This window comes from Geotrypetes seraphini, chromosome 14 (genome assembly GCF_902459505.1).
Source record: "Geotrypetes seraphini chromosome 14, aGeoSer1.1, whole genome shotgun sequence".
Taxonomy (NCBI): domain Eukaryota; kingdom Metazoa; phylum Chordata; class Amphibia; order Gymnophiona; family Dermophiidae; genus Geotrypetes; species Geotrypetes seraphini.
In genome coordinates this window covers 43,579,978-43,590,956 of record NC_047097.1, presented here as the reverse complement: position 1 = coordinate 43,590,956, position 10,979 = coordinate 43,579,978, and the positions used below count along the sequence as shown (strand labels likewise).

Here is a 10,979-nt window from a genome sequence, read left to right as displayed (position 1 = left end):
AAAGCCATGTCCTTTTCAGACACACAGACCACAGAAACATCTTCGCCCAATATAGAATAATCACAAACTATAAATAGAAATATGTAGACAAAAGTTAAAACTAAATCGCCAAGAAACCAGACTCTGTAACACCACAGAAACAGTGACACATCCCCTAATACTGTGCAAAATATAAAGACAGTAGATGTAAATTTGAAAAAACTGCTACATAACAATCACCACTTTACAAATTAACAAATAGAAATAAAACAAATAATGAGAAATAAGAAAATACCATTTTATTGGACTAATCAATTTTTCAATTAGCTTTCAGAGGCCAAATCTTTCTTCAAGACAGTACAGTATACAGCTGTTATGGTATCCTGTCCTGACCTGAGGAAAAAGGTTTAGTCCCCCCCCCAAATTGCCTTATTTCCATTTCCTATTGATAAATTTTAATCAATACAGTTACAATACTTCTTGATTCTACGTAAAGCAACGAAAATATTTTTTCTACCTTTTGTCGTTTCTGATTTAGTCATCTTCTCTTCGCTCTCTTCTTTCTATTCAGCATGTCCTCGCTCCCTTCCATGCAACATCTGTCGTCTCTCTTTGCCCCTTCCACCCACCCTCTTCCCTCTCTCTCTACCCCTTCCATCTACTGTCTACTCTCTCGCTGCCCCTTACACCCTCTCTGCCCTTTCCATCCAGTGTCCGCCCTCTCTCTGTTCCATATGGTATCTTCCCTCTATGTCCCTTCAATAAACTCTATATCCTGTGCCATTTCTCTCCTTTGTACATGATTTATTTCAACTTCACCCCCTCTCCATTTTTTGTCTCCACCCCTCCCCTATGCTCTGGCATCTCTCTCTTCTCCTTTCCTTTCTTCCTTCCTTCCCACTCCACCCCATGGTTTGGCATCTATCTCCTTCCCTTCTTTCCCCCCTCTCCAGCATCTGCCTCTTGTCTTTCCCCTTTGGTCCAGGCCTCTCTCTTTCTCTCCGTCTTTCTTCTGTGAGGAGATCATGTTGATCTTGAACACTGAATAATTCTTCCACATTCTCCATATCACTGTACTATAGTCTGGTCCAGCAGACTGCTTTGGCACTATTACATGGGTAATAGTAAATTCATTATGCATCAGCTTTCCACAGAGAATGCCACAAGTCTCTATTTCTTGTGCTGTGTTTACATCTGCCAGCAGCAGAAACTTGTGAGACAGATCCCTTGGCAATACTACACTTCGGAGCCCTTTGACCATCTGGTTCTGTATGGCTGCAGGCTTTAAATCTCTGTTTACTGGAGGAGACTGTCCAGCATACATAGTTGCATCACTCTTAAGGATCTGATCAGAGATTACATTAGACAAAGTGGTATTTTTAGGCATGGAAAAGCAGGACATGTTCTCCTCAATCTGCTCGGATGCCTTCAAATGCCCTTTAATGTTCATCTGATCTTGGGATAAATCTTGCCTCCTGAGCTGATCTTCAAAATAGTTAAACTGTTGCTGCCGCATCTGTACAATTCGCTTCTTTTCTTCTTCGATCATTTGCTGCTGCTCAAATTTCTGTAGATATTCGGTCTGCAGTTTGTTGCTGGTATTCCATTCCATACTTCTTTAAAATAGTTTTCTTTAACTTATCTGTTCAGGGAAAGGCCACATCCTTCAATTTCTTCATAATATCTTGTTTCTCTGGTACAGCACACTGCCGATAGTCTCGATGATTAGGGAGTTTTTCTACAAATAAGATTATAAACTTGTTATAAAGAACAAATACATTTTCCAGGTTTCCCTCCTCTAAATATACAGCTGCTATCCATTCCATCTCTACCCCTGATCAGAAGTAGCGGCGTGGAGTAATGGCCTCATTGATTGTGACATTGCAGCCAAGTTTACTTAAAGCGCACACCCGCTCTTCAGGACTCAAGGATATATCTGTATGGTCAGGCATTGCTGCCAGTTTCTTCAGTGAGCCAACAGAAAAAGGCTGCTCCTTATTGTCTTCTTTTTGCAAATTTTCATATTCACATCATCTTCCCAATCCTTCTATCCTTGGAAGTATTGTCTTCTGGATTTTCCCATTCTTGTCAAGAGCCTGCTGCGAGGCACAGGATCCCGCATGCGACAGCAGAACAGCTTTGCCTTGAGCCATTTCTAGGCAAACTGGGACGCTTCTCCTGCTCCTGGGCCTTCATTTTCACAGCTGGACTTCCCTCAACACCCCTTTCCCCTTCTTGCGTCGAGGTCTATTCTTGAGAAGCACGCGCGAGAGTGACGCTTCCAGCTGGTGGTTCCTGTTAGTGGGAGAAGCTGACACGGTCTGAACCCCAACGGGCAGGAGAGCGGAGTAAGAACCATATCGGGTGCGGGCCACAGTGAGATCCGTTTTGGGCCGCATGTTATGCAGGGCTGGACTAAGGCAAGTTGTAAGCTTCCTTCCATCGCTGACCTATCTTCCATAGGTCAGCGATGGAGGGAAGCTTACAACTCGCTGCTCTTGCTTGCTTTGGGCCTTCCTCGTTGCCGGGAACTGCTTTCATGGAAACAGAAAGTAGGCAGGACCCGGCAGTGAGAAAAGCCCGAAGCAAGCAAGAGCAAGTTGTAAGGTGACCTGTCTCCTGTAGCGAACCCATGCTCTGGGGCTCTAAAGTGTGCATGCTGGCTTCCCTTCCCTTCCCCCCCCGGGACATGACTTCCGGTTTCGGTGGGAAGAGAAGGGAAGCCGACATGCACATGTTAGAGCCCTGGAGCATGGGTTCAAGTCACTTGCTGGCGTTAAAATTTTTTTTAAAAAGTCAGGCTCCTGCGATTCAGGCTGTGCCAGTCAGTCTGGTAAATCTCCAAGCCGGTGAGAAGGTTTTTGTTTTTTTTAAATGTTGAGCAGCAGCAGAAGCAGCAGGATTGCGATCGAGATGACAGCCGGGCGGTCATCTAAATTAGCTAGGCGGAGCGCCCGGCTAAAAGGCCCTAGGGAGAACACTGTAGTTATTTTTCTTATGCTTTTCTTATGTACTTTAGTTTTTAATTAGTTCTTCCTTCTCTTATGTTTTCTGCTATGTACTCTAATCTTAATTATATGTGAACCGAGTTGAGCTCCACTGGGAGATGATCCGGTATATAAGCCAAAGCTTATATACTCTAATATAAACCGGGATTTTGGGGCCAAAAAATTGGCCCAAAAATGGGGGTCCTGGTTTATATTTGAGTCATCCCCCAGTGACCACCCAAAACCCTCCCGGACTTCCTGCAGGCTTGCCTTAGGCCCTCCCGTCTCCTGCCCCAGCCGACACTAATAATTACCACCTTCCCTCGCGTACCTGTTCCCTGGTGGTCTAGCGTGTATTCCGCGCTGAAATCCTTTGTAAAGGTAGCAGCCAGCGGCGCACCCGAGCTGACTTTAGGCCGAGTGAGCTTTAGGCCGCCCCGAGAACTGCGATTCCCATGAGAACTTGCGGTAGCCTATCAAGGAGCAGTGCAGGGCCAGCTGGCAGCACAAAAAGCTCGCTCCTGCGTGCTGGTCCTGGTGCACTGCTGGCTGCTACCTTTACAAAGGATTTCAGCGCGGGATACATGCTGGACCACCAGGGAACAGGTACACGAGGGAGGGAAGGAGAGAGGGTGGTAATTATTATTGTCAGCCAGGGCAGGAGATCCCTCCTATCCCGGCCTACCACTAGGTGGTTTAATTTAAGGGGAAGGGTTAATCTACTGGCTGGGTTAGAGGGCAGAGGGGAGTATGGGACAATCAAGCCATTGTGACATCATGATGATGTTGGCTCTTTTTAAGGGGAAGAGGGTATAGGGAAGGAAGGTGGGACAGTGTTCAGAGCCTGGCAGGGAGGGGGGACAGTTTTCAGAGCTTGGCGGGGAAGGGGGCTTGGTTCACAGCTTGGTAGGGAATGGGACTGAGTGCAGGGCATGGAGGGAAGGGGGTTGGGTGCAGAACTTGGCAGGGAGGGGACACTGAGTGCAGATCCTGGCAGGGCATGGCACTTGAATATTAAGCCCCGACTTATATTCGAGTCAAACATTTTTCCTCCTTTGTGAGGGGAAAAATGGGGGTCTTGACTTATATTCGAGTATATACAGTAGATTAGATTTGAGTTTATGGCATCACAACAGAACAGTAGAATATAGAAACGGAGAAAATGAAGGCAGATAAAGACAATGGGGCCAATATTTAGAGTGATCTAAGTGGTCTGGAGAGTCTCTGGCTCATTTAAATTGCTTGTTAAATTGCCCAACCGCTGATTATTCAGCAACACTAAACTGGGCAGCGCCACTGAATATCACCTCTCACTGACTTTCAAAAAAGTGTTGGGAAGAATCAGAACTTATGTGGGTGCTGGCAATATTCAGGGTGACAAGAGTGAGGGGTCTCTGCTCCTTTCATGACCACTACAGGACCATCGGAGATCAGAGTAGGCCTGGGAGGGGGGCTATCTGACCTACTGAGGGGTGGGAGGGATTTTGGAAGGGAAGAAGGAAGGAGAGAGGGGGGTGTGTCGGGGTTCAAGGGGCTCACGTTTAAAAAAAAAGTTTTTACTGATCCTGGCCCAATATTCAGCTGAGGACTGCATAACTGTCTTATGTAGGCTCAGGTGAATATCGGCCTGGCTCACATAAGCTCCAGGAGGCCAGCCCACCCAGAATAATTCCCTAGAATTCAGTCCCATTGCACGGACATGGCCCAGTGCTGAATATCAGGGGATAATTTAACCAGCAACAATTAGCATTTTAGAAAACGCTGAATGCTGCTGACTGAATACTGGGGACATCTGGTTTATCCAGTATGCCCTTAGCATCCACTATATCTTCTTTTCCCTTACAGATCCTATGTACTTGTCCCTGGACTTTACATGAGAGATTAAGGAAGTTGGTTTCCTTAATCCCATGTAGTTTATATCCATCTCCAATTGAAACCAAGTTAAAATTATGGCTTCACTATTTAATTGGTGCCACTTAAATGTGGGAGTTGTGAAATCGCAATTTCCACTTATAAGCGCTGACACCTGGCAGGTACAGGGTTTGATTCCCAATGCAGCACCTTGTGACTCTGAGCAAGTCGCTAAACCCTCCATTTCCCCAGGTCATAATAAGTATCTGTATATAGGGTTACCATATTTAAAAAAAAGAAAACCCTGGTCATATGATCACGCTTGGTTCTGCCTCCAGCCCCACCCGGTTCTGCCTCTAGCCCTGCCCCATTCTGCCCTCCAGCCCCGCCCCTAGAAAGTCTCCTTTCTTTGCTACGAGCTCCGGCCGTGTCTGGAGGGTCTAGAGCAGTCTCAGATGCATGTAACATCACCCGCACATGCTCAGAGGCCCTCCAGATGCGGCCAGAGCTTGTAGGGACTTTCCAAAACCTTGACAAATGCTAGGTTTTAGAAAGTCTATCTGGGAGCCTGGACAGTCCTCTAAAAAGAGAACATTTCAGGGTTTTTCCGAACGTCTGGTTTGACTGCAGCCACTGAAAAGTGGTATATCAAATCCCATCATTTTTTTTATTGAGATTTAATAATGTATCCAAACAAGTATACAGGATATGGAAATTTAAAAATTCCCAAATCCCATCCTTTTTTCCTTTAAAAACTGACTTCTATATCCCACAAGAGAAACCATAATTCATGAAAGGTGGAAGCAGCAAATTACTGAAAGAAGACAATTTACACCGAAAAAACATCAAAACCTCTGAAAAATTAATATGCAAAAGTGTCATCTGCTCTTCAGGCTGCTTCAGATCTCCACTGACAGTTTCTTGCAGTGAGCACAAACATTGCCAGCTTGCATATATGATGCTGTCAAGAAGTTTTGTATAATTTATTTAGGAAATAAATCGTAACATTAGTAGATAAACATTCTAGAAAAGGAGAAGAGCGCAGTAAGGATATGACATGATTTTAGGTTACTCTTTTCATGCCTCTGGTATTTCTGGGAAGGGCAGAAGTGATCTTACTTCTTGAGTAATTGCTGCTGCTTCTGTTCATAGTACAGATCGGAGAAAGTCATAATGCCGCTTTATAGAGCAATGGTCAGACCACACTTGGAATACTGTGTCCAACATTGGTCTCCCAAACTAAAGAGGGATATAAAACTGCTGGAGAGGGTGCAGAGACGAGCAACGAAGCTAATAAGAGGTATGGAGAACTTGGAATATGAGGAACGACTCAAGAAACTAGGACTGTTCTCCCTTGAGAAGAGGAGGCTGCGAGGGGACATGATAGAGACGTTCAAAATACTGAAAGACATCGATAAAATAGAGCAGAAAAACAAATTATTTACACTGTCCAACGTGACACGGACAAGAGGACATGGTTTAAAGCTAAGGGGGGACAAGTCCAGGACAAATGTCAGGAGGTTCTGCTTTACGCAGCGAGTGGTGAACGCCTGGAATGCTCTTCCACAGGAGGTTATTAAGGAATCCACTGTGCTAGGATTCAAAGGCAAATTAGATGCACATCTCCTTATGAGAGGCATAGAGGGATATGGGTGGTAAAACTACATCAGGTGTATACCTGACTGGGCCTCCGCGTGTGCGGATCGCCGGACTCGATGGACCATGGGTCTGATCCGGAGATGGCAGTTCTTATGTTCTTATGTTCTTATGTTATAGAAATAAAGCAAAAGCCAAAGGAAATAAGGTAATACCTTTTTTATTGGACAAACTCAATGCATTTTATGATGAGCTTTCAAAGGTAACCCTTCAGATCAGTAGAGATAGAAACAGGAACATGGACCAGTTCTCCTCAGGCTGTGATTTTCTGAAACCATGTTTAAAATTACAAACATTACAGCATTTAAAATATCACATTTATTCAGGGCTTTTTTCATGGGATACTTGGGGGGGAGGGGTACTAAGTACTGGTACCTTTTCAATTGTCTTTTAAAATTCACCCGTTTCCCAAGTATTAATGAAAGAGCCCAGGCTCTTCATACCAATTCTGTCTTTTCGTAGATTTTGTGAATAGTTGTGTGTGTGTGGAGGGGGGGGCAGCTTGGCTATTGGTAAGTAGGTCCATCATTGATCACCCCACCCGTGAAGTATGGCCTGGTATTTGAGTACTGCCATGCTTTTACTAGAAAACAAGCACTGCATTTATTTAATATTACTTTAGGGACCTGTCACCCTCAAAGTATGGGTATGATTGTTAAAGGTAAAATGTTATAGATTGCCATGAGTTAACGCAACCTACATTAAGGGGATTCATTGATTTGTAGCAGGCTACTCTGCTAGAAAACGTTTCACTCATTCCCACAGCTACTCAAATAAGTGGCACCTATGAATTGTGTTGAGAAAGCAAAATATGGATTAAACGTATGTATTATATCAGCTGTGGCCATGTTCCTGTGGTTAAGATACTACTGTAAGTCTGCAAAAAGAAAGATGGCTGGGGGAAAACATTACTGTCAGTGTGAGAGATTGCTCTTCTTTCCAAATTTTAAAGAAAGCCTTACTTGACCAAGTAATGAAAAAGAAACAAGACAGACGCATGTAAAAACTTCCTAAAAACATAAGGCCTTTATTTTTCTAGTAAGGGAAGGAAATCAGTGGGATGCATTTTTCCCCTCTAAGCTCAGCAGGGATCTTCCAACTGCATTGCTACCAGTGGGGCATGGTACTTCAATATTGTGTTTCCATTTCTAGGGATGGGCAGGTTCCCTGAAGTCATACAGAGCTCACTATAGAAAATATAATAGGAAAACAGCATCCACCACTGATGAGGCTGTAGGTAGAGGACTTCTGCTCAGCTTAGAGGAAACAGTGGTGGGATATCACACTTCACACCATTTAATAGAGGATAAGGCAGGGTAGGGTTTTACTGTCAATTAGACCAATGAGAGTGTAAGCGAAACTTGGTGGGGTGCAAGGGGAGCGGCTATTCCCCCAAACAGCTTCACATGGATGCCTATTTTATAAAAGATCTGCTCCCCCTGACATCAAAACCTGGCTATGCTTTTGGTGCCAGTGCTTAACTTAGCATGGTGAGCATGCTGCCTGAAAATTTACCCTATAATTTTAATACATAGAAATATGTATAGATACAATGCCACTACCTGGCCCCTGTTGTCCGCAGCAGGCTCCTTGGTTGTGGCAATTCAAAATTATGGCCTGGTGTGTCTCCCCCCCCCCCCCCCAACTAGGGGTATCCTTTAGGTCTTTGTGGAGCCCAGGCAAATGTTTAGACTGTACTTTGACTCCCTCTCCATTTTGATTGACAGTACAGCCTTTCTGAAATGACATTCTATACATATACTCTCTAATCTGGCATTATCAGTCTTGATCTTCTTTTACGCTTCCTGCTTCTATTCCTTGAGGCAGATATGTTCAATCCGTTCTCTTCTTGATGAGAAATCCTTAAATTTTTATAGACTCACTTATTCTACCAAAATTAGATTACTGTAATAGCATTCTCATTGGACTTCCTCAAAATCAACTCCACAGGTTGCAAATAATTCAGAATACAGTTTGTCTCATGCTTCCTGTTTCCATCATCTTACTCCTCTATACATTCAGCATCACTGGCTTCCTATTACTTTTTGCTTACAATTTAAGATTCTGGTTCTGACATTTAAGTCATTAAACAGTATCATCCCAGCTTACTTATCCATTTTTATCTAGCCTTATTTGTCCCTCTAGGGCACTGTGTTCACTAAATGACCAACACTCCCATTTAACTCCAGTTTGCGCAATTCACTATGAAGTCACTAGCAATCAGGCCTTTTTTTTTTGTATTTCACCTTATTTTATAGAATTTTCTCCCCAGTACTGCTTGCCTGGAGTCTACCTATTTTAAATTCAGATCTATTTTAAAAGCTTATTTTTTAATGCTGTTAGTTATATGTTGATTATTGTTATTATCTATTGGTAGTTGTTATTGTACTACCTCCATTTGTGCATTGATTAATTATATTACTTGTTTCCCTTTTTTTAAAATGTTTAATGTGACTATTATTGTATGGGACAAATGTCGGTTCCTACATATTATAATCTGTTATTATTTATTTGTATCTCAAGACTTATTCAAAAAAGAGAATTAAATAAATCAAGTTTCAAGTTTCAAGTTTACCTTTATTTGATGAATCGCTTATCAAGATATCTAAGCGATGTACAGTTAAAAAACCATCAGAGTGTGGTAATACAATTTAGGTTACAAGGTCACTTAAAAGACAGACATACATTTAATTTACTAAATTCATTTTTAGGACAAACGAAGATTGACAAACAAGAAAGGGTGGGAAGGGAGGGGAGAAATTACAATCTTATTATTTGTTAGAGTTTGACATCAAAGGATAAAAACAAATTAGGTAATAATGGGTTAAGAGAAAAAAGAAAGAAGAATACAGAAATCTAGAAGGACAGTGTTTTATAAGTCAAAAGCGTCCTGGAATAAATATGTTTTCAAGTTTTTCTTAAATACTACAAGGTCAGTTTCATTTTTAATAAAATTTGGGAGGGCATTCCATAGTGTGGGAGCTTTTACTGAAAAAATGTCATTGCGTCTAGTACCTATGATTCTTAGCGATGGGACTGAAAGCAAATTAGATGAAGAAGATCTTAGCGAACGAACAGAATTATGTGGGACAATCATTTTTGAGATAAATTGAGGTTCATTGGTGCTTAATGTTTTATAGACTAAAAATAATATTTTAAAGGTAATTCGATGGGTTATGGGCAGCCAGTGTAATTTAATTAGTAAAGGTGAAACGTGGTCAAATTTCTTTGCATTAAATATTAATTTAACTGCTGTATTTTGGATAATTTGGAGACGTCTATTTTCTTTTTGGGTTATGTTAATAAGAAGCGCGTTACAATAGTCCAGTTTAGAAATGATGAGAGAGTGAATTAAGATATTAAGAGATTTAGTTTCCAAGAAAGTAGAGATCGAGCGTAGAAGCCGTAATCTGTAAAAACAGGTTTTAACTATTGCGCTGATATGGTCATGAAAGGATAAATCAACATCGATTATTACACCGAGGATTTTCAATTTGGATACTGATTCTAATGGAATAATTTTAGGTATACTAAAAACAATACTAAAAAATATATATTGATTGTGCTCAGTGAAAGCCAACAAGCTATTAGTACAAGAGCTCAGGACTCTACCAGCTCAGGCTTATAAACATCATAGCACCCTTCCTACCTATCCATAATATAAAAATCACACTGTTAGGCAGGATAAACAGATGTCAAAAAGATATAGGAAGGGTACTTATCTTGACTGGCAAAGTTAAGTCCAGAGTTCACAATGCTCCAACTCCAAAGTGCTCAGTGTTCCCCAACAATCATCTCAATGCAAAAACACCCAAAAATACAAAAGCAAAATCCATGTCTCTTATTCATCAAGTCGATGGCACCCAACTAACTAACATGATTTGTGGTTCTTTTCTCATCTTATGATTTTTATTAGTATAAACTGCTCTGCTATTCCCTAAGTAAGGATGGTATATTAAATAAAATTAAACTATAAACCATATATTTAGCTCTCAAAATTCTGCATACAAATTTGGGCATGCGCCCAAAATTGTACACATCATTTACAAAGCCATGGTAGCAGCTGCTGCGCGGCAAATGCTCTGACGACCATTAAATCCCTATGGACGTCAGAGCAATTACCGTGGCTTTCTAAAAGGAACCCTTAATGGTTTATCAAACCAATTGGCACAGATAAATGGGCACTAACAATAAATTATTTGTGCTACTTGGCAATAATTGGGATTTATGCATGCATCTTTATAGCCATTAGATATACGCATACATTTTTGGGTGTGGATCCAAAAAGGAAGCATGGCCATGGGAGGAGCATTGGTAGGTTAGAGGTGGTTCTAGGATTTGCACACAGTGAGAATTTGGAGGAGTCCTGCCTAATTTAGGCAAGGGGATCTACCCTAGGCTTCAATTGGTGTAAATCCTTTTCAGTGCAGATTCTGTTCTTTAAATGACATCCAACTTGGATCACCGTTTGTAGAATAGAGCTTAGCAAGCACCATTTTGGTGCCA

General features: G+C 41.9%; 1 pseudogene; it reads right to left on the bottom strand.

Moving 5' to 3' along the window:
- Window positions 1-1,001: 1,001 nt before the first annotated feature.
- On the bottom strand, window positions 1,002-1,967 carry LOC117348035 (annotated as a pseudogene).
- Window positions 1,968-10,979: the final 9,012 nt, after the last annotated feature.